Consider the following 26,880-nt stretch of genomic DNA (forward strand, 5'->3'; position numbering starts at 1 on the left):
TCTGCAGCGGTTCAGTGAAGGATCTCTCCCAGCCTTACCTAGAGATGTTGCGGGAACTTGGGACCTTGCTCATGTAAAGCAAATGCTCCGCTATCGAGCTACAGCCCTTTGCAGGTGGTCATCTTCTTCGGTCCGTGTGCTTCTGCTTCTTTTAGCTCAGGGATGGTGAAATTCCAGCCCATGGGACAAATTTGGCCTGGAAAGAATCCCAGTTTGGCCTGCGAGGCTGTTCTTTGCAAATCTGCCCCACATGTTGGACATCAAATGTGAAATCAGGTGTGTGGGGGTTACCCACATGGCTACATAGGAACAGCAGGGGCTTAAAGTGAGGTCCCATGATGGATGGCAGGAACATGCCTTGCTCCAGGTGCAGAAATTGGTTTGTATTGAAGCCACTGCTGAAATAGAGGCTAAAAGCTCAGTTGTAGCAGTGGCTTTAATGAAAATGTTGGGCAGGTGGGTGGGACAGTCCACCTGTCAGTCATCTGATGTTAGATGATTGACTCACAAGCAAGCCTGTGTCCAGTAGGACTTGCTCTGTACCATCTCCATTAGGCTTCTCCGTTAGGGCACATGGGACCCTCCCCCACCAGTCTCAGTCTGCCCTTCACCAGCCCTGACCTCCCTGCCTTCTTGCCTACACCCAGTCCAGGAGGTGTCACTATCTGTCTTCTTCTTTCTCCTTAGTCTCATTGTTGCCCTTGTAGGACTCAGTAGGGAGGAGGATGTGGACAAAACTAGAATGAGTTGGCTCTGCCTCTCATTGGCTTTAGCTTCACCTACTGCTGGGCCTCCCTGCCTTCCCCTGGAACCAGCCACCACTGCTTTCTAGTAAGTATGTTTAGGATTGCAACCTTAGGCTGAGTGCAGTGGGACAGACCTCTGAGTAAACCTGAGGCTTGGATTGCATGGCTGCAGTCTTGTGCACATTTATAACAAGCATTGACCATCATGGACTCCCTTCCATGTAAACTGTCTCATCATGCATGCTGTTTTCTTACACTGGAAGCTGCCTTGTGCCCTTCAGTAGAAGGATGGGATAGACATTAGACCAGTGGGGAACATATAACCCGTAGGCCTAATTTGGCCTGCCAGGCCTCCGCATTTGGGCCAGCCATGCTCACTTGCCCTACACCTGATATAATAGATGATATCAGATGTGAGCTCAGCCAAATGGCCATTCTTGGGCACCACCCATCAGCTAACTGGCAGTGCCTGCAAAGCCCCTTTTAAGCACTGTGCAAAATAGCACTTCGAGGGGGTAGACTAACCTGATGTCAGACTTGGCCCACAAAGGGTGGGGGAAACAATAATCTGGCCATCTGGAGCCAGATTACCTGGATTAGTTAATAGACACAATATGAACTAAAACAATGTGCCTAGGATCTGGATGCAATTCTGTCTTCACTTGCTTGGGATCAGGTCCCATTGAATTCACTAGGACGTTTGAAAAATCTACAAGTAAACATTCTATTAACTGTACTTTGTTGTTGTTGTTATGTGCCACCAAGTCGACTACGACTTATGGCGACCCTATGAATCAGTGACCTCCAAGAGCATCTGTCATGGACCACCCTGTTCAGATCTTGAAAGTTCAGGTCTGTGGCTTCCTTTATGGAATCAATCCATCTCTTGTTTGGCCTTCCTCTTTTTCTACTTCCTTCTGTTTTTCCAAGCATTATTATCTTTTCTAGTGAATCATGTCTTCTCATTATGTGTATGATAACCTAAGTATGATAACCTCAGTTCCATCATTTTAGCTTCTAGTGATAGTTCTGGTTTAATTTGTTCTAACACCCAATTATTTGTCTTTTTCACAGTCCATGGTATCCGCAAAGCTCTCGTCCAACACCACATTTCAAATGAGCTGATTTTTCTCTTATCCGCTTTTTTCACTGTCCAACTTTCACATCCATACATAGAGATCGGGAATACCATGGTCTGAATGATCCTGACTTTGGTGTTGAGTGATACATCTTTGCATTTGAGGACCTTTTCTAGTTCTCTCACAGCTGCCCTCCTCAGTCCTAGCTGTCTTCTGATTTCTTGACTATTGTCTCCATTTTGGTTAATGATTGTGCCAAGGTATTGATAATCCTTGACAAGTTCAATGTCCTCATTGTCAACTGTAAAGTTGCATAAATCTGTTGTCATTACTTTAGTCTTTTTGACGTTCAGCTGTAGTCCTGCTTTTGTGCTTTCCTCTTTAACTTTCATCAGCATTCGTTTCAAATCATTACTAGTTTCTGCTAGTAGCATGGTATTGTCTGCATATCTTAAATTATTAATATTTTCCCCTCCAATTTTCACACCTCCTTCTTGGTCCAATCCTGCTTTCTGTATGATATGTTCTGCATATAGATTAAATAAATAGGGTGATAAAATACAGCCCTTTCTCACCCCCTTTCCGATGGGGAACCAATAGTTTTCTCCATATTTTGTCCTTACAGTAGCCTCTTGTTCAGAGTATAGGTTGTGCATCAGGACAATCAGATGCTGTGGCACCCCCATTTCTTTTAAAGCATTCCATAGTTTGTCATGATCTACACTAGCCTTTCCCCACCAGTGTGCCTCCAGATGTTGTTGCACCACAATTCCCATCTTTCCTGGCCATTGGCAATGCTGGCTGAGGCTGATGGGAGTTGTGGTCCAACAGCATCTGGAGTCACACTGGTTGGGAAAGGCTGATCTACACAGTCAAAGGCTTTGCTGTAATCTATAAAGCACAGGGTGATTTTCTTCTGAAATTCCTTGGTCCGTTCCATTATCCAACGTATGTTTGCGGTATGATCTCTGGTACCTCTTCCCTTTCTAAATCCAGCTTGGACGTCTGGCATTTCTCGCTCCATATATGGCAAGAGCCTTTGTTGTAGAATCTTGAGCATTACTTTACTTGCATGGGATATTAAGGCAATAGTTCCATAATTACTGCATTCCCTGGGATCCCCTTTCTTTGGAATTGGGATGTATATGGAACTATTCTAGTCTGTGGGCCATATTTCTTGACAGATTTTAGTCAAAATTTGGACTGATTCAGTCTCAGTAGCTTGTAGCAACTCTATTGGTATGCCATCTATTCCTGGTGATTTGTTTCTTCCAAGTATTTTAAGAGTAGCTTTCACCTCACCTGTTCCTTATTTGATCTTTATATGCTTCTGGGATGTTATTTAAATTGTATTTTGGCATTATGATTGCTTTATTGTTGTTCTTTAGCTTTACTCTGATTTTTGATACGACCAGTTCATGATCTGTATTGCAGTCTGCTCCTGGTCTTGTTTTTGCAGAAAGTATGGAACTTCTCCATCTTCTGCTACTAATTATAAAATGAATTTGATTCCTACATTGACCATTTGGTGATGTCCATGTGTACAGTCGTCTTTTCGGTTGTTCATAAAATGTGTCCGCAAGAAACAAATTACTGGCTTCACAGAATTCAATAAGTCTTTCTCCTGCTTCGTTTCTGTCTCCTAGGCCCCATTTCCCCACAATTCCTAATTCTTCTCTGTTCCCTACTTTTGCATCCCAATCCCCCATGGTTGTCAGCACATGTTGTTTTGGTGTGTGATCAATTTCTTCCTGTACTTCTCCAATTCCTCTTCTTCTGCATTTGCCGTCGGAGCATAGACTTGGATGATGGTTATGTTGATAGGTTTCCCATTTAATCTCATTGATATCACTCGCTCAGACCTTGCGTTGTAGCTCCTAATTGCTCTTGCTACATCACTTCTCACTATTAAAGCAACCCCGTTTCTTCTTAATTTCTCATTTCCTGCATAAAATATTTTGTAGCTGCCTGATTGGAAATGTCCCATTCCTGTCCATTTTAGTTCACTCACATCAAGTATTGTAATGTTGATACGTTCCATTTCTTGCTTGACAATTTCTAACTTTTCCTGGTTCATGCTTCTCACATTCCATGTTCCTACTGTGTGCGTCGTACAACTCTGGATTCTCCTTTCTTATCTGTGCGCATCAGCCTCTGGGCTTCCTTTCGGCTTTGACCCAGCTGCATCATTAGTCACAGCGCTACTTGTCCTTGTCCTTTGTTCTTCCCCAGTAGCTCAGTGAGTGCCTTCTGACCTGGTGGTCTCATTTTCCAGCACTATCTCGTGTTGTATTTTGGATACTCTGTTCATAGGGTTTTTGTGGTAAGAGATATTCAGAGGTGGTTTGCCATTGCCTTCCTCTGAGTTTGGATGCATCTTAGTCTGGTGTTTCAGCTTTGACCATTCCGCCTTGGGTGCCCCTGCTAGGAGTCTAGTCTCTTGCTCTAGACTCCTGACAGCATTGCTCTCAGCTTCTTCAACACACTCAAACCGCCTCACCATGTTAAGGTGTGCATCCAAAGAGGAGGTACTGTACTTAACTGTACTTAAAAGCTTTACAAGCCAGAGAGCTGAGCTATTTTTACCAGCTAAAAAGCTGAAGAGGGAGCCCTTATCTACTCAGGCCTCTTAAGCTTTCCCTCAACCACAGCTGCCAACAGTGAAGAAGTATCAGGGATTGCTTACTCATGAGTAAACCAATGGCTCTGGGTCCATAGATGCATACTGTGTTGTTGCTCTGCAGTCTGGAGGGTTGCCAGGTTCAGGGCCTGAGACTGATCCTGTATCTTTAGGAGAAGAGAAAGTCAGCCAAGTGCAGTGTTCTTGCAACCCTGTAATGGGAAAAACCACAAGGTGGAATTCTCCCCCCTGCACAACTTGTAAAGATACAGAAGACCTCTTAGTTGGCAAGCCCAGCCTCCAAGAGCTCTTCTGTATCTTTAAAAGTTGTGCAGGGGGAAGGGAGAATTCCACCTTGTGGTTTTTCCCATTACAGGGTTGCAAGAACATCTGTGCTTGGCTGACTTTCTCTTCTCCTAAAGATACAGGATCATTCTCAGGCCCTGAGCCTGGCAACCCTAGTCTGGACCCAAAGCGTGTAATACTGGTGCTCTTAAGGACTGGGGGGTGGGGATACTCCACCATATCCTCTGACAGTGTCAGGGATTCTTCATCAGGTATGAACCCAAAGGGCCCTTCAAGGAGATCTTCAGCATTGGATTCAGGGAGCCCTGCCTGGTCCTCAAGGTCCTTGAGATGTGGGGTGTCTGGCTCGTCCTCTGAGGATTCCAGGTCTGATACCAGGGTAAGGGCTAGGTGTGACACGTGCCCATATTTATTGGTATTTTTTTCTAAATATTGAGGATTGTATAGAATAGTAGAGTTGGAAGGGGCCTGTGAAGTCATTGAGTCCAACCCCCTGCTCAATGCAGGTTCAAGGATATTGTTGGTGTAATGGTGCAACCTTCCTTCCTGCAAGACATTCTGCCCATCGTTTCTTCACTTCAGTTGTAAAAGAGAAAAGTATTTGTAATTAGTCTTGATCTCACGTGATTGTCTTAGGAAACACAATCTCAGTCTGATGCGGACAATGAGCCCAAGGTGTTCATCGTGACTCGTTGCTCCCACCCGTTTGGAGAGTATCAGTTTCATGCTAAGAAAGCAATATATTTGTTTAAGTCAAAAATAACATATATGGTTTGGACCCGACACAAATAAAAGAAAAAATCTCCTTAGGTGCAAACCCACCCAGAGAAAGATGTGCACCCATTCAGAATTTTTTGAGTAAATATTAGAGAACTGGGGGGGCAGAGTTCCCCCACTTGCTTCACTCACCAACCCCCCTAAACCCACACAGCCCAGGCACCCCCATACACGCACACACCAGACATTCCCAAATACCCCCGAGGCACTCCAAAACACACACAGGGTCTCTCTGTCTTTCTCACACACAGAGGAACTCACAAGCTGCTCCCCCCCCGCTTCAGCAGCCTCAGCGTGCTTTCACTGGAGTGTTCATGGGGAATGTGATGCTTACAAAATACACATACACAAACAAGACTGGAGGAGAAGCCAGGACTGAAAAGCAATCAGGAACAGGGCTCAATACTACAGGTATGGCCAGAGAACAACCAAGAATTAGGACTGAGGAGTGTCTAGAAACACAGGTGCACCAGGGCTCAGGTAGACATTCTTGCTGTTTGAGGATAAAGGCTATCAGTGGCTGCCAGCCACAATGACTGTGCTCTATCTCCACTGTCAGACGCAGTAAGCCGCTAAATACCAGTTGCTGGGAATTTCAAGTGGGGGAGAGTGGTAAGAAGCACTCACGATCTGCTTCCCGGCTTCCCAGAGGCATCGAGTTGGCCACTGTGAGAACAGGGTGTTGGTCTAGATGGGCCTTTGGTCTAATGTAGCCAGAGCTTGGAAAAGTTACTTTTTTGAACTACAACTCCCATCAGCCCCAGCCAGCATGGCTGGGGCTGATGGGAGTTGTAGTTCAAAAAAGTAACTTTTCCAAGCTCTGAATGTAGCAGGGCTCTTTGCAGGGGCCTCCTGTTATGTTTATTTATTTATTTTATTTAATGTTTGATTTGTATCCCGCCCTTCATCCCAGCAGAATATGTTCTGATTACAGTCACCTAGCAATCACAGTCCCATCTCTGAACCTTGTCTAATGGGGAGGGCAGATTGCCCATTGGCAATATTTACTGGGCTGCCCCACATACTAAAGAAAATAATTTGGCGTTCCTTTCACTGTAGGAGTAGAATATTGCCTCCAGTTTTAACCAAGGTGGTGGGACACTCATTGTGTCCAAGGATATCAAATGTTTGGGGAACACTATGTTAAGGGTTACTTCTTGACAATCAGGGGAAAAAAAATCAGGATGGTCTCTTGTACTGTTTCCAGTGTAATTTAGAGGAAAATGAGTGCTGGCTTAATTGTGATTAGGCAATTTAAAAGACAGAAAACACCATGTTCCTAATCAACCAAGCTCTGCAATGCATATGCATAGCAAATGATTACATGTCTGCCTTTCTTTCTCCCCCACCCCACCAAGCAGAACAATACATTAAAGGGGAGAGGGGGGGAAAGGGCTGCATGTAATTTAAAAAGAGCCAATTTACCCCACCGTACAGTTTGCAGCTCTGTTACTCGTTAATCACTCTGTTAAACATAATAGCCATTCTTGTCTCGAGGCCGTTAATCATGTTGTGAATGCACTTATCAGTGCATATTAGAAATACAATACAAGACTTTCCGACACAGGGATGGATGCAATTACTGCAATCAGGGTACATTTAGCTATTGTCTTCTCATGCTGCCCTGGTGGTTTTTGAGCCTTTGAAAAAGAAAAAAATGAAGCTGGCACTCAACACAGTTAAATAGGAAGGGGAACTCTATACAATGGGTGTTGCGATGAATTTGCTGACCTTCCTGTGGGAACTTTGGGCAGCAGCAGTGGGGTGGGCTTGGATCGAAGTTGGTTAAACAGAGGGCAGAAACACACATCAGCAGGGCAGAACTCTACATGGCTGGCAGCAAAACACAGGCTTGATAGGGGCTGTAGCTGGGTAGTAGAGCACATGCTTTGCATGCAAAAGGTCCCCAGTTCAGTCCCCAGCAGTAGAGACTGGGAAAGACCCCTGAGTTGTCTAAGGCATTTCAAAACCACACCTGCTGCTGACATCAAATCATTTAGCTGCTGCCATTAATATGCTGCATAAATGCTGTCATTCAATTGGAAGGGTCGTAGCTCAATGGCAGAGCAACTGTCTTGCTTGCAGAAGGTCCCAGGTTCAATTCCTGGCATCTCCAGGTAGGACTGGGAATATCTCTTGCCTGAAACCCCTGCAGAGCTGCTGCCAGTCAGAATAGACAACAAAGAGTGGTGAAGTGGTTGGAGTGTCAGACTAGGACCTGAGAGACCAGGGTTCACATTCCTGCTTGACCATGAACCATGACCATTGGACCTTCGGCCAATCACTGTCTCTCAGCCTAACCTACTTCACAGGGTTTTGTGAGGATAAAATCAGGAGGGCTTATTGAGTTTCTTGGAGGAAAAGCTGGATATAAATGTAATAATAAAAAAATGGATGGATGGTCTGACTCTGTATGAGGCACGTTCCTGTGCTTTTCTGTGGATTCTCTGTTTGGGCTGAGTTTGGGGGCTTGTTTGGCCCAAACACCAGATGAACTGAAGTGGCCTCCTTCAGGCTCCTCCTCCATACATAACAAACTAATAAATGCCCACACATGGGAAAGTAGATGTCAGGGTAAAAGAGTCTAGCTTAGCCTTGTCCCTGACATGCTTATTGTTTACATTCAGGGGGACTTTGCTTTTTTTCTCCAGTGAGCCCCCACCTGCAGCCTGAAATGGTCTAGATGGGAAATGAGTCTTCAACCTCATTAAAAGGAGAGTGGGGCTCTACGACTACAGCCATAGGCAAGAGACATCTTCTTCCTTCACAAGGTGATCTCTCCTGCCATCAACTAGTGCAGGGCCAAATTTGCTCTGCTCCAGTGTTGGGGAATCTTTTTCAGCCTAAGGGATACATTTCCCTGTGGGGAACCTTCTGGGGGGAAGGGCTGATCACATGCAAGTGGTGGGTGGGGCCTCAGGCAAAAGTAGGTGAAGGAATGGATAGAGGGTCAGTTCACATTTAAAGGCACAATATGCAACAATTATTATTAATTGTCCATTCTTTGGAATTTCCACTTTTCCAAATTTTGCAATGCAGTTTCCCAGCCAACTAATGTGTACAAAAATGGATATACTAAGGTAAAGTATGCATAAAATGGCATATCTCTAATAGAAACAGAATACAAAAATGCATACTACTGTATTAGGAGAAATTGCTTTGCAAAAATGTGTATAGTGCATTATACTATTATATTATTATATTATTGCATACAAAAATACAGATAATTGGAGAAATTTACAGGAAAACTCTGATGAATTTTCAGAAGGACTTTTTTAAAAAACAACAACTGAAAACTGATGTGGTAATGTGGAGAACTGAATTTAAGATTGGGAAAATGAGAAACTGAGAGAAACCACAATGGACATATTCACCCATCATTAAATGTAGGGTTGTCAGATCTCCAGTTTTTACCTGGAGATCCAGCTGAGTCACCCTCTTCACTTTCATTTTCAAAAAAGTAAGTTCCTGGGTGGTCTGGTTCAAGAGTGATACACAGCCCCCCTCTGACTTCTGTTCAATCAGCTAATAGCTGGCTGCTTGAATCTCCCACACTTTCAGGTTTTTAGCCAATAAGTTAAATGAGGGTTATGATTGACGAAGGGTTTGTTGACCTCCAGGCAATAGCTAGAACTCTTTACAAGTCCTGAAAATAGCTTCCTTTTCCTGCTTATTTGCACATCACAAATTGAATTATAGCTTTCAGCAGGAGCAAGAGTGCCTTTTTCTCTGTGTGCATTTATGATTGAGCAAGAGATCTAGAACTGAAGATTACAGCAGGCTCCTGGTAGGCATGCACAATAAACAATTTCAGTTATGATTATAATAAAAGTATACATGCAGGATTTTTTATTACATGCAAAAATAGCATACTGTATTATACATTTTATCTTTCACATAATTTTTGAACAGAATTTTTTTTAAAGTGTACATGCATCTTATGATGCCATTACAATGTGTTACACTTTTCTAATTATAAGGAGTCACACAAGTTTAACTTTTCCTGGGTTGTTGAAGAAGGCAGTTTATTTGTCTGATTCATAGCCTGTTTTGAAAACCTCCCCAATATGAAGCTTTAATCCTATACTCACTTTTCTGGAGGTGAAGCTGCAATGCTAATCCCATATACCTTGGAGTAAACCCCATTAAATTCAGTAGGGCTTACTTTTGAGTAGGCATGGTTAGGATTGTGCTTTTGAGTGAACATAACAAAAGATTGTGTTGTAAATCTCTCCCCTTCCAATCCTTTTTTAAAAAAAATAATGAGGCAGGGCTTACTTAGGTCTCACTGCTTGTATTTGGTAGGAAACTAATACTGAAATGTTCTGCAATGACAATAAACTATGTGGTGTATGTATTTTTACATCTCTGTTGTGTGTAAATGGAGTCTTCTCAACAACCCTGTGAGGTAGTGGTGGTGACTGGAAACCAAGGCGGCTCACAAGAAATAAATCCATTTAAAATCCAATAACCGTAAAAACAAGTATAAAACAGTTGCAAATAGTTTAAAGTGGCATGATTCTGAATTTTGAGTTAGGTGAATGAAGTTCCTTATCACTTGAGGCTGCAGTCCTGTGCACACTTCCCTGTTTGAGTAAGCCCCACTGAATACCTTGGGGACTTGCTTCTGAGTAAACATGCATACGATTGCACTATAAATATATTTCAGGTTGTGTAAATAATAAAAATCTTTGACAGTCATGTTTATATAAATGTTTCTTCACCCTGTGTCTCAATATGTATCTGATCTCGCACTATAGTTGTACATTATTATTTCCTCTACATGTTAAGTATGCCCTTCTTCCTTGGGGTGGGCATGGTCCCCCTCTGCTGTTTTCACTCTGAGGGGCAGATTAGGCTGAGAGATGGTGAATAGCCCATGGTCACCCAGAAAAATTTGTAGCTAATTTCCATTACAAAAATTAGTTAAAATGATTTATATGCAGGCAGGGCTTATGAAGCAATGCAGATCCACACAATACACTTAAAGCACATACAACTTGCACATGACTTCCCCCAAAGAATCTTGGGAAGTGTAGTTTCCCCCTCACAGTTATAGTTCCTATCATCCTTAACAAACTACAGTTCCCATGATTCTGTGGTGGGATTCATGTGCTTGTTTCTTGCTCAGTCGTGGTAAAAGAGAATTCACGTACTTGGAAGTGTGGCTGCAATTGCTGTTGTTCCCAAGCTGCTGCCTGTGAAGGTAGACCAAACCAAGTGCTTTTTCTCTTTGTCAGTTATTACTCACTGGAATTGGGTTGGCTGTCAAAGTGAGTTTATAGCAGCCCACAGGGTAGGTAGGAAAGGGTAGAGAATCTTCTTATCTCTTACTCATTTCTCAAACCTCTCTCTGCAGTGAAGGGTTAAGTCTGTAAAGTTTGGAGCAGCCACGTTAAAAGGTAAGGGCAGGGAATTCCAGTTAGGGGGCTGCCAGCCCGGCTTTGATATGGATATCTTTGCAGAGGATCCCTAGTCAAGCCTTATCAATCTTTAGCACAATCCTAACCATATCTACTCAGAAGTAAGTATTGTTACTCAGGTATTGTTGCAGTCCCCTAGACTATTGGTACTGGGGGACTTCAACATCCATGCCGAGACTGCTTTATCTGGGGCAGCTCAGGACTTCATGGCCTCCATGACAACCATGGGGCTGTCTCAATTTGTTACTGGCCTGACGCATGTGTCGGGACATACCCTTGATTTGATCTTTGCCACTGGACATGGGGATGGTGATCTGGAGGTTGGCGGTTTTTCATCTATTCCGTTGTCATGGACAGATCATCACCTGCTGAAGTTTAAGCTCACAGCATCCCTTTCCCTCTGCAAGGGTGGGGGACCTATTAAAATGGTCCGCCCCTGGAGACTAATGGATCTGGAAGGTTTCCAAAGGGCTCTGGGGGATTTTCCGACTGAGAAGACTGGTGCTCCTGTCGAGGCCCTGGTCGAACTGTGGAATACAGAGATGACCCGGGCGGTTGACACGATCGCTCCCATGTGCCCCCTCCTATGTAGAGCTCATACAGCTCCATGGTATACCTTGGAGCTGAGAGCGATGAAGCAAGAGAGGAGGAGGCTTGAGTGCAGATGGAGGCGAACTCCTGATGAATGAAATTATGCCTTGGTAAGTGCCTGTTCTAAGCGATACATAGTAGCGGTGAGGGCAGCAGAAAAGAGCTATTTTGCTGCCACCATTAAGTCATCACTTTCCCGCCCTACGGAGCTCTTTAAAATTGTACGAGGGCTTTTACACTCTGGCCATCGGGACATTATAGATTCCTCTGTAGCCCGCTGTGACGAGTTCGCTGGGCACTTCCAAGATAAGATCGCATGCATTCGCCGGGACTTAGACTCCACTATTATAGCAGTTGGACCTAATGAAGCGTCCAGAGCACGGTCTTGTCCTTATTTCTTGGATGAATTTCAGTCTGTGCAGCTTGAGGATGTTGACAAGATCCTTGGAATGGTGTGGGCGACCACGTCTGTGCTGGACCCTTGCCCCTCTTGGCTGGTGAAAGCTGGCAGGACCGGAACCCCCGGCTGGGCCAAGGAGGTGATAAATGCCTCTTTGAGAGAGGGAGTGGTCCCTGACTGCCTAAAAGAGGCAGTAGTGAGACCACTCCTGAAGAAAGCCTCCTTGGACCCAGATAATTTGAACAACTATAGACCTGTGGCGAATGTTCCGTTCCTGGGCAAGGTGCTGGAGCGGGTGGTTGCCGGCCAGCTCCAGGGGCTCTTGGATGACACTGATTATCTTGATCCATTTCAATCTGGTTTTAGGCCCGGTTTTGGTACCGAAACAGCCTTGGTCGCCCTGTATGATGACCTTTGTCGGGAGAGGGACAGGGGGAGTGTGACCCTGTTGATTCTCCTTGATCTCTCAGCTGCTTTTGATACCATCGACCATGGTATCCTTCTGGGAAGACTTATGGAGTTGGGAGTTGGGGGTACTGCCTGGCAGTGGCTCCGCTCCTACTTGGTGGGTCGTCACCAGAGGGTAGTGCTTGGGGAACATTACTCGACACCCTGGACTCTCCATTGTGGAGTCCCACAGGGATCGGTACTGTCCCCCATGCTCTTTAACATCTACATGAAGCTGCTGGGTGCGGTCATCAGGAGTTTTGGGGTGCGTTGTCATCAGTATGCTGATGACACGCAACTCTATTTCTCCTTTTCATCCTCCTCAGGTGAGGCTGTTAACATACTAAACCGTTGCCTGGCCGTGATAATGGACTGGATGAGAGCGAACAAACTGAAGCTCAATCCAGACAAGACTGAGACGATGTTGGTGAATGCTTCCCCTGCCCAGATGGTGGATGTTCATCCTGTTCTCGATGGGGTTACACTCCCCTTGAAGGAACAGGTTCGTAGCTTGGGAGTTCTTTTCGATCCTTCCTTGTCACTGGAGGCCCAGGTGGCCTCGGTGGCACGGAATGCTTTTTACCATCTTCGTTTGGTAGCCCAGCTACGTCCCTATCTGGACGGTGATGACCTCACCTCTGTTGTTCATGCTCTGGTAACTTCTAGATTGGACTACTGCAATACGCTCTACGTTGGGCTGCCCTTGAAGATAATTCGGAAACTACAGCTAGTCCAGAATGCAGCGGCCAGACTGTTGACGCGGACCAGAAGGTCCGCTCATATAACACCTGTTCTGGCTCGTCTGCACTGGCTCCCTATTTGTTTCCGGGCTAGATTCAAAGTGCTGGTTTTGACCTATAAAGCCTTATACGGCATGGGACTGCAATACCTGGTGGAACGCCTCTCCCAATATGAACCTACCCGTACACTGCGCTCAACATCTAAGGCCCTCCTCCGAGTGCCATCTCATCGAGAAGCTCGGAGGGTGGTGACTAGATCTAGGGCCTTTTCGGTGGTGGCCCCCGAATTGTGGAACAGTGTCCCCGATGAGGTGCGCCTGGCGCCGATGCTGCTATCCTTTTGGCGTCAGGTGAAAACCTTTTTATTCTCCCAGGCATTTTAAAGTGTATTTTAATCTGTTTTTAAAGTGTATTTTAACTGTACTTTTTAGTGTTGTATTATGATGCTGTTTGCTTTTTGTTGTTATTTGTTTGTTTTTGGTTTTTGACTTTATTATATTTATTGTAGTTATATATTGTGCTGTTTTTATCCCTTATGTACACCGCCCAGAGAGCCGTCAGGCTTAGGGCGGTATATAAATGAAATTAATTAATTAAATAAATAAATAAATAAGTGCTGTTGAGTTCTATGGGGCTTAGTCCCTTAGTAAGTGCATTTGGAATTGCAGCCTTCAAGTGCATCCATCTTTACTCCTTAATGCTCCCATCTAACATCTCCACAACACTAGGTTCCCTTCTTCCTACAATGGCCTTCTGGTGACTGGCCTGGCCTGAGGGCACTTAAACCTTTCTTGCCAGAAGCAAGTAGGTTAGATTAAATGTACCCTACTCATGCTCCCTAAACAGGTGAGAAGGGATGATCCCATCACTTCAGCTGGACCTGGGAATATCCTCTTTCAGCTAAGATTTCTGTCTTTATTTCCAATCAGAGAATTTTTTTTGTTTGACTGGTATGTTCCAAGCAACTGTGGCTGATGCTTAACGTATAATGCTTAATGACATCACTAGGGCCGGCCCCCTATGACATCACTAGGGCCCGCCCCCTATGACATCACTAGGGCCCGCCCCTGAAATCTCAGGTTTTGGGATGCTTCTGACCTGACATGCCTAGTTAAATGGACTCTTATCCTGTAAGGTACGTACACTCTATCCAAGCAAGCAAGGGGCATGATAATCACAGTTTAAGTAAACCTTCCAGCTAGGAAAAAGCACTCAGGCAGAGTATTCAGCAGGATTGGTGAGGGGTGTGGCCTAAGGAGAGACCCAAGGGCTACACAGAGAGCCCTGGAGGGACCCATTGCTCACTACAGCTCTGCTGCCAGCCATTTGAAACGGTGGCAAAACTTTGTAAAAAAGGAAATAATTGTCATCCCTCTGCCGCTAGTAATTCCTCCACCCCACCCCACCCCAGTTATAACTGGTCAAATTTAACACCCTCCCCCCAAAAACCTCCAAAAATGTAGTCGTCGTTGCAGCTTATGCAGGAGGCAAATGACTCTGTGAAAATCTGGAGGGGGGCCTTTTTTAATCCAACCTGGTTTATGTCCTAGTCTTAATGTGAGCAAGGCTCCCAGACCCTGTCCCCTGTAGGAAGCAGGTAGAATTACATCCATATTATATACCGGGGTGGGGAATCTCTTTCAGCTCGAGGGCCACATTTCCTACTGGGAAACCTCCTGAGGGCTACATGCCAGTGCTGGGCAGATTGAGAGACAAAGATGGGTGGAGCAACTAATGTAAATTTTACCTTTGCACAGTAAGTTAATATCTGCACACCTTCACATACCTCTATCCTGTATCCAAACTAGCAAGAGGAATTATCAAACGTCAAGGACCTGTTCTAGACAGAAAAATAACACCAGAACCGTGTGAAGCAGGGCTGGTTGAGGGATGTGGCCGAGGGAGAGTTCCAAGGGCCAGTTTTGTATTTTTTACATTTTTCCCGCCTTTCCTCGAAAGAATCTTAAGGTGGCATATATGGTTTTCCTATCCACAACAACCCTGTGAGGGAAGTTAAGTGAAAGTTTATTTCAGTCCATGACCAGGCAGGGCACAACGGTGCAACAAGGTCTCGGGTAAATGACAACAAGAATAATAAAAAGCAATGAATACAAAAGTTAAAAAATTAGGTCTACATCACAAGTTTCAAGACATTAGGCAAGACTCAAGTAATTTACATCTTAAAATTCATTACGCAGAAGCCAAAAGATTTCTCCTGCGAGCTATAGCGGCTGCGCAGAATGAGGCGACCTTCGCAGTGATTCGGTGGTCCTGATCAGCCAGTAGGCGATGTACGAGGTCAGTTGTGATGTTCCTATATATTAGTGTATATATGGTAAGTGTTGGTTGTTTAGAGTATACATGGTAAGTAGTGAAAGAGGAGGGGGAGTGAATGGGCAATAGAATGCTTGATGATTGGCTGAATGTTTAAAATGGCTGACAGTATAAATGAAAGGAGGACAGGTAAATCTGGGTGAATGTGAGGTGGTGAATTGTGGAATCTGGGGGGGAAGAAGAGAAAGAGTGGATTGCTTGGTGGGGTTTAGAGAGTTGTTTGCCAGGAGAGAGTGGAGAAGGAGGGAGGTGGAGTTCGGATTAGTATTGAGTAAAACCATATGCTTATGTGCCTTAAGAAGAAATCTTGTTAATCTTGTTAGCTTTGTTATCTGTAATAAATACTTAATTTGGTTTACCAAAGGCCTGATCCTTGGCTGGGGTTTCACAGACCAGAAGGGAGGGTAAGGTAATGACCAAGGCTGAAGGGGAACTGTAATAAATGGTGGCAGCGGTGAAGAGAATAACAATACAGTATTCAGAGTCTCTGGGAATACTAGTATTGGGACGTTACTGGTGGTTGCCTAGCAGGGGGATCTGTTGAGATCTGTGCTAGAGCGGGGAGAGAAATCATAAGAGAGAGCGGTCCGGACTGGTGGAGTCCCTGGTGGTGCCTAGAGACAGGCAGTAACCACGAGCAGGTAGGAACCTGACAGGGAGAGCCAGGGAAGGACGCCTCACAGGTGGTGGCAGTAGCGGTGGGATACGAACAACAGAGAATCCAGATACGAATACTAGAGAATCCCTAACAGTGGTGTGGCAAACAGAAATAACAAAACAAGATTACTTGTGAGAGTGACTGGCAAAGAGTGTGTGGCAAAGAGTGAGTGACCATGGCTGAATACATAAAAATGAAAAGAGAGGAGCTGGTGGAGAAGTGCATAACATTCAATTTACCTCACGAGGGTAAAGGGGTAGATGAATTGAGGGTAGCACTTATAGGATTTGCAACTGCCCAGCAAAAACAACCTGTCAGAGAAGAGACCCCAGAAGGATATTTAAGCAATCCCGCTTATATAGAGTACTTGAGAGAGAAGTTGAGGATGGAAGGTGCAGAGAAGGAAAAACAGAGAGAGTTGGAAGCTGAGAGATTGAGGATGGAGGCTGAGGAAAAAGACAAGCAGAGAGAGTTGGAAGCTAAGAGATTGAGGATGGAGGCTGAGGAAAAAGATAAACAGCGAGAGTTGGAAGCTGAGAGATTGAGGATGGAAGCTGAGAAAATGAGAATGGGGTTTGAGGAGAGGGAGAAACAACGAGCAGTGGATGCCGAATTACAAGTAGAAAAGTTAAAATTTGAAAGAGAGAAGTTTCATTCTGATGAAACAAGAAAGGACAGAGATGGAGCAAGAATAAAAATTACTCCAAAGGACTTTGCTGTCTATGAGCCTGGTCAAGATCCTCAAATTTACCTCAGTACCTTTGAAAAAGCAGCTCAGTTGTGGGGGCTACCTGAAGATAAATACATGCAGTATTTATCAAACCTGATTAAAGGGGAATTGGCTGAGGTATACTAATATTTCCCTTCAGACAAGCCCGTCACCTATGCTGAGTTTAAAGAGGCAGTATACAAAAGGTTCAGACTGGGACCTGACTACTTTAGAAAATTATTCAGAAACTGTCAGATCCAAGCAGGGAGGTCTTTTGTTGAACTGGGAGCAAAGCTGATGGATATATTTGGAAAGTGGATGAATAGTGCCAAAGCTCAGTCAGTAGAAGAGGTGAAAAGCCTCATGATACTGGATCAATTATTCCATCAGTTACCACCAGAAATAAGGCTCCTGGTCAAAGACCGTTCCCCTACATCAGTGCAGGAGGCCGCAGAGCTAGCGGATCACTTCGCCTCCAATAGATCTGGCTGGGTGGGGAAAACATCAAGAGAGTTTAAACCCAGACCATATAGTGCTGGCAGAAGGGATGTGGTACCACAGCGAGTGAGTCCTCCATTAAAATCTGAAGGGCACAGGACACCCCAGAGTGGATCTGTGTACCCTAAAAGTGAGGAGAAATTATGCTACAAATGTGGTAGACCAGGGCACCTACGTTTTCAATGTGAGGTTGCCAACCCCATTAGTAATCCTGCTCAGACAAGGGCAGTGAAAACAGAGCCCAGGGCTTTAGAAACAGCGAAAAAGGTTCAGTTTTGCCAGATAAACTAGACAGAAGTAACAGACCTTGATTCAAGTGTGAGAGAGGAAGTGAGAGTACAAGGGGCAAATTATTGGGCATTGCTTGATACTGGTGCCGCTCAGACATTACTGAGGCCAGATTTAATAAAATCTGAGGTAATATTACCTCAGGAAACTGTGACTATCCAAGGAGTGAGGGGTCAACCAGAAAGTTTGCCTGTGGCCCTGGTGGAAATGACTTGGAGAGGCCGAGAGGGCCGATATAAAGTAGGCATTAATGCCCAGCAACAAGAACCAGTAATACTGGGAAGGGATGTAATGGGCGCCCAAGGAAAGATCTATGTAGTGACCAGACAGCAAATTGGCAGAGAAAAAGAAGCCATATTAAGGGGGGCTGAAACAAACAGGGTGGAATCTGTTAACCAGCCTCAGGTCACCATAGCAACCACTAGCAGGCCTGCTGAAGGAGACAAAATGTATCAAGTGGTCTCTGGGGAAGAAGCAGATCAATTCAGGGAAGAGCTGCATCAAGATATAAGTCTGAAGCAGATAAAGGAACAAGCTCTGACCCAACAGATTCCTTTCACTGACAAACTGAGGAATCAAGTTGTGTGTGAGAATGGGATTTTATATAGACTGTGGATGCCTGCTGAGAGAAAGGATGAATGTGAACCAGTGAAGCAATTGATAGTACCTAGCAAATACAGAATCAGATTTAATGGAGTTTTGAAGGGCATGATGGGATGCTTCTTGTTTGCATACAGAGAAGTCCCTCAAGAGTCAACAGGCTTCTCACCCTTTGAGCTCATGTTCACTAGAAAAGTGAGGGGACCTTTGGAACTGCTAAAAAATTCATGGGAAGGAACTCTGGGAGAGTACAAAACTTCTGTAGTAGATTTTGTATTGGAATTCCGCAATAAATTAACATCAATGATGGAAGTAGTGAAAGAGAATTTGAGTCATGCACAGGAGAAGCAAAGTTACTGGTATGACAGAACAGCCAGAGAACGTGTGTATGATGTGGGAGATATGGTTATGGCGTTCATACCCAGGAAACATGACAAATTACAGGCTAACTGGGAAGGACCATATACCATCAGAGAAAGGCTTGACACAGTGACGTATGTAATCACCACAGACCAATTAAACAAAAGCAAAGTGGTTCATGTAAATATGTTGAAGCCTTACCATACCAGGGATGCACAGGTGTTGCAAGTTACCTTATTCCCTGAGGGAAGTGGGCCTGAACTTCCAGATTTGGTACAGGAAAGCAAAGACAAAGGAGGGGTAGATCAAGTGGAATGGTCAGAGGAGGTGAAGGAGGAAGTAAAAGAAGAGATTCTGAGAATTTTGAAAACCTATAGGAATCTCTTTAGCAACAAACCTGGCCGAACCAGTATAGTTATACATTCCATTGATACTGGAGATCATGCCCCAATCAGATCTGTTCCGTACCGTGTGAATGGGAAAGTTTTGAATGAGATCAAAAAGGAGGTGGAAGATATGCTGGAATTAGGAGTGATCAGGGAATCCATCAGTCCCTGGGCCTCAAGTATTGTCCTGGTTCCGAAAAAAGATGGAACGACAAGGTTTTGCATTGATTATCGGCTAATCAATAAAATTACTGTCCCAGATGTGTATCCTATGCCTAGGGTAGACACTATGTTAGAGTTATTGGGGGCAGCAACCATTATCTCTACACTAGATCTCTGTAAAGGATTTTGGCAAATGGAACTAGACGAGCAATCCAGAGCCAAAACTGCCTTCAGTACACCAGATGGGTTATATGAGTTTGTGACCTTACCCATGGGACTAAGGAACTCACCAAGTTCATTTCAGAGGCTAATCAATACTGTGTTGCGAGGCATGTCAGATTTTGCAGTGGCCTATATCGATGAAGTGGCCATTTTTAGCAAGTCGGTGCGTGAGCATGTCCAACACCTGAGAACAGTATTGGAGGCCTTAAGAAAAGCAGGCCTCACAATAAAAGCTAAGAAATGCCAGTTTGGACTAAAGGAAGTAATCTATTTAGGACATAAGGTGGGGAGTGGGAAAATCACCCCCTTATGGAGCAAGGTGGAGGCAATACAAGCGTGGCCGATCCCCTTAACCAAAAAACAAATAAGGGCATTTCTGGGTGTGGCTGGATTTTATAGGAAGTTTGTGAGAAATTTTGGGGATATAGCAACCCCCTTGTATGAATTAACAAAGAAGAAGTGTTCTGAGCGTGTGGTATGGACGGATGAATGTCAGAAGGCTTTTGATCTACTGAAGCAAGCCTTGTGCCAAGGACCCATATTAATAGCACCAGACTATGAGAAACCATTCATCGTGGCTACAGATGCGTCGGACCTGGCGCTGGGAGTCGTCTTGCTACAGGAGAGAGAAGGCACCAGACATCCAGTGGCATACCTGAGTCGCAAGCTGACGCCGAGGGAGAAAAACTATTTGTCGGTCCAGAAGGAGTGCCTAGCGGTCGTGTGGGGACTGAACAAGTTGCGCCCATACGTGTGGGGACGAAGATTCACAGTGACTACGGATCATCGGGCCTTGTTATGGTTGCAGACTATGAAAAACCATAACACTATGCTGCAGAGGTGGTCCTGGGCCCTACAGGACTATCAAGTGGACTTCCAGTTCATCAAAGGCAAGGACAATGTACTGGCCGATGGACTTTCCAGGCAAGTGGCTGGGACTGCAGTGACGTGACCAGACAGAGGAACAAAGAAAGACATTTTCCCCATAGAGACTTTTATTTGTTAACGCGACGTATAAATCCTGGAACAGGAATAATACTCTGCCTTTGTTTAAGGGGGGGGGGAAATGTGATGTTCCTATATATTAGTGTATATATGGTAAGTGCTGGTTGTTTAGAGTATACATGGTAAGTAGTGAAAGAGGAGGGGGAGTGAATGGGCAATAGAATGCTTGATGATTGGCTGAATGTTTAAAATGGCTGACAGTATAAATGAAAGGAGGACAGGTAAATCTGGGTGAATGTGAGGTGGTGAATTGTGGAATCTGGGGGGGAAGAAGAGAAAGAGTGGATTGCTTGGTGGGGTTTGAGAGAGTTGTTTGCCAGGAGAGAGTGGAGAAGGAGGGAGGTGGAGTTCGGATTAGTATTGAGTAAAACCATATGCTTATGTGCCTTAAGAAGAAATCTTGTTAATCTTGTTAGCTTTGTTATCTGTAATAAATACTTAATTTGGTTTACCAAAGGCCTGATCCTTGGCTGGGGTTTCACAGACCAGAAGGGAGGGTAAGGTAATGACCAAGGCTGAAGGGGAACTGTAACAAATGGTGGCAGCGGTGAAGAGAATAACAATACCAGTATTCAGAGTCTCTGGGAATACTAGTATTGGGACGTTACTGGTGGTTGCCTAGCAGGGGGATCTGTTGAGATCTGTGCTAGAGCGGGGAGAGAAATCATAAGAGAGAGCGGTCCGGACTGGTGGAGTCCCTGGTGGTGCCTAGAGACAGGCAGTAACCACGAGCAGGTAGGAACCTGACAGGGAGAGCCAGGGAAGGATGCATCACATCAGTCTCAGGACCCAAGTAAGAATTAGGCAAAATTGGGGAGATAAAATTAGAGCGGAGATCCAAGTAGAAGGGGCAGTGTAACAATACGTGGCACACTGACTCCACCTCCCCAACCCCACAAGGACAAACCCGTTCACAGAGGGGAACACCCTTCTACCTACCCTCCAATAGTGTTTCAAATATGAAATTGCTGATCTGCTAACTAAAATATGTAACTTGTCCCTCGGGTCCTCCTCCGTGCCTGAGGACTGGAAAGTGGCAAATGTAATGCCAATATTCAAAAAGGGATCCAGAGGGGATCTCGGAAATTACAGGTCAGTTAGCTTAACTTCTGTCCCTGGAAAACTGGTAGAAAGTATTATTAAAGCTAGATTAACTAAGCACATAGAAGAACAAGCCTTGCTGAAGCAGAGCCAGCATGGCTTCTGCAAGGGAATGTCCTGTCTCAGTAACCTACTAGAATTCTTTGAGAGTGTCAACAAGCATATAGATAGAGGTGATCCAGTGGACATAGTGTACTTAGACTTTCAAAAAGCGTTTGACAAGGTACCTCACCAAAGACTTCTGAGGAAGCTTAGCAGTCATGGAATAAGAGGAGAGGTCCTCTTGTGGATAAGGAATTGGTTAAGAAGCAGAAAGCAGAGAGTAGGAATAAATGGACAGTTCTCCCAATGGAGGGCTGTAGAAAGTGGAGTCCCTCAAGGATCGGTACTGGGACCTGTGCTTTTCAACTTGTTCATTAATGACCTAGAATTAGGAGTGAGCAGTGAAGTGGCCAAGTTTGCTGATGACACTAAATTGTTCAGGGTTGTTAAAACAAAAAGGGATTGCGAAGAGCTCCAAAAAGACCTCTCCAAACTGAGTGAATGGGCGGAAAAATGGCCAATGCAATTCAATATAAACAAGTGTAAAATTATGCATATTGGAGCAAAAAATCTTAATTTCACATATACGCTCATGGGGTCTGAACTGGCGGTGACCGACCAGGAGAGAGACCTCGGGGTTGTAGTGGACAGCACGATGAAAATGTCGACCCAGTGTGCGGCAGCTGTGAAAAAGGCAAATTCCATGCTAGGGTTAATTAGGAAAGGTATTGAAAATAAAACAGCCGATATCATAATGCTGTTGTATAAATCTATGGTGCGGCCGCATTTGGAATACTGTGTACAGTTCTGGTCGCCTCATCTCAAAAAGGGTATTATAGAGTTGGAAAAGTTTCAGAAGAGGGCAACCAGAATGATCAAGGGGATGTAGCGACTCCCTTATAAGGAAAGGTTGCAGCATTTGGGGCTTTTTAGTTTAGAGAAAAGGCGGGTCAGAGGAGACATGATAGAAGCGTATAAATTATGCATGGCATTGAGAAAGTGGATAGAGAAAAGTTCATCTCCCTCTCCCATAATACTAGAACTCGTGGACATTGAAAGAAGCTGAATGTTGGAAGATTCAGGACAGACAAAGGGAAGTACTTCTTTACTCAGCGCATAGTTAAACTATGGAATTTGCTCCCACAAGATGCAGTAATGGCCACCAGCTTGGATGGCTTTAAAAGAAGATTAGACAAATTCATGGAGGACAGGGCTATCAATGGCTATTGGCCGTGATGGCTGTGCTCTGCCACCCTAGTCAGAGGCAGCATGCTTCTGAAAACCAGTTGCCGAAAGCCTCAGGAGGGGAGAGTGTTCTTGCACTCGGGTCCTGCTTGCGGGCTTCCCCCAGGCACTTGGTTGGCCACTGTGAGAACAGGATGCTGGACTAGATGGGCACTGGCCTGATCCAGCAGGCTGTTCTTATGTTCTTATGCTGAAGGGAGGACATTAAGTCTCACAGAGCGAACGGTTTCCCTTGCTTAGAGATGTGCAAGTTTGTTAAATAATTGGCAGATAAAAAAGGTTTTGTATTGGTAAGGTTCCCTGTAAAGTTTGGAGCAGCCACGTTAAAACGTAAGGGCAGGGAATTCCCTGTGTGCAGGGAAACACAGCATCATAAAAATGATAACTGCCAGTTGTCATGGCAGAAAAAAAGATGCATCTCAAGAGGCTTATTTTGTAATTTCACGAAGAATATGCCAAACTTTTGATATTTTTTATAATTCAGATAAGGTTTTTAAATTGTTATTTAAAAAATGTTTCCCTAGAACCTTCTATTAGGGGAAAGGCCATAGCTCAGTGGAAGTGCCTCTACCTTGTAAGCAGAAGTTCCTATTACGGAAATACGTATGCAGAGTATGCAGGCTGAGCTGCATGTGTGCCGGTGTGTATTTACCTAAGCAACAAGCTTTTACCCTTCATTTAAATCACTGAGACTTAAGACGTAGTATAATAAGAAAAGCTACTTAGTTTATAGAAATACATAGCAGATAGGAAAGGATAGGATAGGAAAGTTCTAACTAACTAAGCTGGAGGCACAATGCCCTTATGGCTCAGGAGAGAGAGCAAAGACAAAGATCTCTCCACTCTCCTCGGACAGTCGAAGAAGACAGCAGAAGGAGGAGCAGGTCAGCTTCCCTGAGAACATCCGTTCACAACGGAAGGAAGTTAGATAGAGAGGAGCACAGGTAAAGGTAGGCAAGCCTAACCAGCTGGAGGACCTAATTCTATCTACCTTCTGGAATACAAACAAAAGAACCCAAACGGCAGTTGTTCTTGCCTCATTTCCAACAGGTCCCAGGTTCAATCCTCAGCATTTCTAGCTAGGGCTGGGGAGACCCCTTGTCCAGAACCCTGAAAAGCTGCTGCCAGTCAGTTTAGACCAGCCTTTCCCAACCAGTGTGCCTCCAGATGTTGTTGGACCACAACTCCCATCAGCGTCAGCCAGCATTGCCAATGGTCAGGAATGATGGGGGTTGTGGTCCAACAACATCTGGAGGCACACTGGTTGGGAAAGGCTGGTTTAGACAATACTGAGCTACGTGAACCAGTGAAGCGCTTAGAATACTCAGAATTATTATCCACATGCCTGTTGTGTTGTTGATATCATCATAAACTGGGGAGTTCAGCTTTCAGCTCCAATACTTAGGGATAGAAAGATCTGTCAATTTCAGTTCTCTCAGTTTATCACTTTTCTAATGTTAAATTCAGTTCTCTACATTTCTTCAGCAATCTGTGATTTTTTTAAAAAAAATCCTCATGAAAATTCTCCACCATTTAAGTGCAAATTTCTCCAAATAAACTCATTTTTGTAGGCAATTTTGACAAAGGTACACATTTTTGAAAGCCATTTCTCATCACATCATGCCTTTTGCATGTTATTTTCACTCATATATTCATTTTTATGCACACTTTCCCCTAATATATGCATTTTTATAGATATTGTTTAGTTGGCGAACTCCATCCCAAAATTCTAATAAATGTGAATTTTGAAGGATGGCTGTGTTTCGGTCCTCATATTGTTTTGGAAAGTGCAAATTTGATAAATTCTGCTTGAAATGCAAACTGAATCGAAATTCTCACCCATCCCTGCCAATACTACACCTACTGTATTGTATCTGTTAATCAGATTGTGGATTGTATCCGAGTTCTACTCAAAGTAGACCCATTGAAATTAATGGACCTGCATTAGTCAAGTCTATTAATTTCAGTGAGTTTACTCTGAGTAAGACTAGCATTGGAGATATAACCCATAGTTAAAATTATGAGTTGCTAGGACCCCCCCCAACTTCATTAACAATTTAAAATTCAGCCTCAATGTTTAATGCCAAAACTTTTTTTTTTAAACCTTCCTTTTAATAAAAGAAAATCATTGCTCTGATTTTTCTCTCAATGTTGGCTATCCCTGACCCCGTATTTTCTGCCTAATTGGATTCATTTATTAGATTTCCCAAGCAAACACCTATTCGGGACTTTAGTGCTCTCCTCATTTAAGAAAAACTCAAGATCTCTCTCTCTCTCTCTCTCTCTCTCTCAAAGTTCTAAATTGTAGTGAGGAAATAGAAAAACCTGCTTTCATTTATTCTTAGAAGCAGAACTTCTGTGTGAAAGTGGAACAGGGAAAACTGGAATCCAAAAATTCTAGTGTGAAAAGACTTTTGTTAATAGGAACAAATTAATCCACATTTATTACAGCTGAATGGAAACCACTTGCTCCATTTTACAGGGGATATCCCATTTTATATCCAAGGATATCTAGTGTTAGTCATACTCAGATTTAGACCCATTAAAATAAATGGTGTTCTGTAACTGGAGCCCATTAATTTCATTGGGTCTACTCTGAGTAGGAATAAGGCTACAATCCTAACCCACTTTCCTGGGAGTAAGCCCCATTAAATTCAACAGGACTTAATATAGTCTTATTTGGCTATCACCTCCCTTTTTTAGAGATGAGTGTATATAAACTGGGTGGGGGACCTGTGGCCCTCCAGATATTGTTGGACTACAGCTTCCATAATTCCTGACCGTTTGGCCATTCTTGCTGGAGCTGGTGGGAGTTGGAGTCCAACAACATCTGGGAGGCCAACAGTAAAAAGTGTTTCCTGTTTGGGGATATTGTTGGCACTCTCAAACACACTTGCATCACTTAGTGGCTATTCCTAGCACTGTTTTCCTCCATCTTCTTTTTCTTCACTTTCATAGTCCTATTGGCTGTGGCTCCCCACATGATTTTTGTCCATGACATCACCACACTACATGTGACGGAATGTTGTGATGGTCACTGAGAATTGCATGGCTTGCTACAACCAATTGGATTAAAACAACTGCATGGGCAAATCAAGCTTAAGACAGTGATGGGAAAGATGGGAGCAAACGGCACTGAAATGAAGCACAATGAAAGGACAGACAACAGTATCAAAACAAGGTGAATATTTGGCAAGATGGATATTTCCCACCTATCCCACAACCATCAGTGCAACAAATGTGCTCCTTTCCATGGAGGATAAGGCTATCAGTGGCTACTAACCCTGATGCTACCTCCGCTGTTGGAGGCAGTATCATTCTGATTACCTGTTGCTGGAAACTGCAAGAGGGAGGAGTGCTGTTGTGCTCAGGTCCTGCTTACGGCCTTCCCATAGGCATCTGGTTGGCAGACTAGATGGGCCTGATCCAGCAGGCTCTCCTTATGTTCCAAGAAAATTTTGGAATTGGAGAGTGTTCAAGAATAGCCCCAGCAGCTATACCAGACTAAAACTGGTCCCCATGTTCCCTGCTTAAGAGAAACTCTTACTCAAACAGTATCTGAAGCCTCTTTGGTGCCAAGAACAGACTTTCCCATGCTAGAAGAAGCAAATAAAAATAATTGAGGCAATTGTCTTAGTTGTCTCCCGGGTTGTCACAATGATGTTGATAAAAATCAAATAAATGGGAAGTTATTGTGAGTTGTTAGCAGGAGAAACAGTTGTGAATTGGCAGTGTAAACCAATCCAGGCGCTTACTATGTTTTCTCATTATCCAGATTTATTGTTTTCAAGAGCAGAGGAGGAAGGAAAAAAAAGTTGGCTAAGCCAAAATAAGGTGAATAATGCCTGGTCTGAAGAATGTTTAGTTTTGAACAAAAATACCAATTTTAGTGTGTTTTTGCTGCTGTATGGCTGGGAATTGCTGTGTCACTTTACCCATTAGCTATGGTGGATTATACTGCGGCATAAGGAACACTGAGGTCTTAGCACTATAAGTTCCATCCATGGTCGTTTTTAGAGGGGAGAAACATGGCGTGATTATTTATTGAATTTATATCCTGGCCTTCCTCCCAGTGGAGCCAAGAGCAGCAAACAGAAATGATAAAACAATTCAAACATCTACAACCATCTAGAAATAGTTC

The 26,880-nt window shown here is 44.1% G+C and overlaps 1 protein-coding gene across 1 annotated transcript in view; it reads left to right on the forward strand.

The window, feature by feature from the left end:
• Positions 1–26,880, forward strand: part of TMEM132B (transmembrane protein 132B) — a 592,456-nt gene that overhangs the window by 392,976 nt on the left and 172,600 nt on the right. The gene's annotated exons all lie outside the window — the stretch shown is intronic.

The sequence above is a fragment of the Rhineura floridana genome, chromosome 19, assembly GCF_030035675.1.
Source record: "Rhineura floridana isolate rRhiFlo1 chromosome 19, rRhiFlo1.hap2, whole genome shotgun sequence".
NCBI lineage: Eukaryota > Metazoa > Chordata > Lepidosauria > Squamata > Rhineuridae > Rhineura > Rhineura floridana.